Below are 1,256 nucleotides of genomic sequence, written 5' to 3' on the forward strand. Positions count from 1 at the left end.
TATTATTATTATTATTACCATCGAGGGGATGAAGAAGAAGAAAAAAAAAAGAGAAGGAGGGAGGGGGGAAAAAAACTTTTCGAGCGGTACAACAAAAAAAAAATTAATTAATTAATTAATTAATTAAATGCGAAAGGTTGTTATTATTATTATTATTATTATTATTATTATTATCATTATTATCGTTTTAACTTTGTTAATAAATTAACTAACTACTAAATTAACTAAAATTATTAACGTTTAAAAAAAAACTTTATTATCGTTATTATTATTATTATAAATATATATATAAGAAAACTCGACGTTAAAATCGAACGAATGGTTTTGGTTTGTTTTTTGCCCCCCACCCCCTCCTCTACCCCCCTCCGTCTTAATAATTACTCGTACTCCATAAAGTGATAATAATAATAATAATGAGGAAATCGGAAAAATTCTTGTTAGTGCGTGTCGACAAGGCTGTGAATGTCACATCTCCTGTTCCTGGCAACTTTAGTCACTGGAGTCCAGTACAGGAGAAAACTCGTTTCCATCGAATAAGATGGTCTCGGTGTAACTGACAAGACTTTTTGTGACGTCATAGGCCATAACGATACGAAACCAATCCATTAGGCATGCAGCATCATTCCTTAGGGATAGGCGGGTACAAACCTGGAGAATGAATGTTGTTCCGACAAACATCAAAACGAATCGTCGTGAATAATAATAAGTGATAATAATAATAATAATAATTATTGTATAACAGGTGTGTTAATGACGTTTTGTCAAGTCAGGTGGTACGAACGATCCTTTGGTAAATGTTTATCATTTCAATAAAAAAAAAATTGAATACAAATTGAAAATTATTATTATTATTATTATTAATGGAATGCGAGGACGAAATATTTCGGTAAAAATTCTCTCTCTCTCTCTCTCTCTCTCTCTCTCTCTCTCTCTTTCTCTCATTTGCTAATTAAAGTCAACGCCTAATAAAAAAATTATTATTATTATTACGATCGTGGTTTTTTTTACTCTATGACTTTAAATTTAACAAAAAAAAAATGTGATACGTGGTTTCGAAATTTTTTTTTTTTAGCAATGTGGAATAATTAAAATGTTTTTTTTTAACTAAACGCAATCGTACCAACCGTTAAAAAAAAAAAAATTGAAAAGGGTAAAAAAAATTAATTGTAGAAAATATTAAATAAAAATTCCCGTGAGAATGAAATTGATCGATATAAAATAAATTAAAATGTTTTCGTTTAATTCTATATTTATCA

Source organism: Pediculus humanus, genomic scaffold, assembly GCF_000006295.1.
Source record: "Pediculus humanus corporis 1103172107561 genomic scaffold, whole genome shotgun sequence".
NCBI classification, from domain to species: Eukaryota; Metazoa; Arthropoda; class Insecta; order Psocodea; family Pediculidae; genus Pediculus; species Pediculus humanus.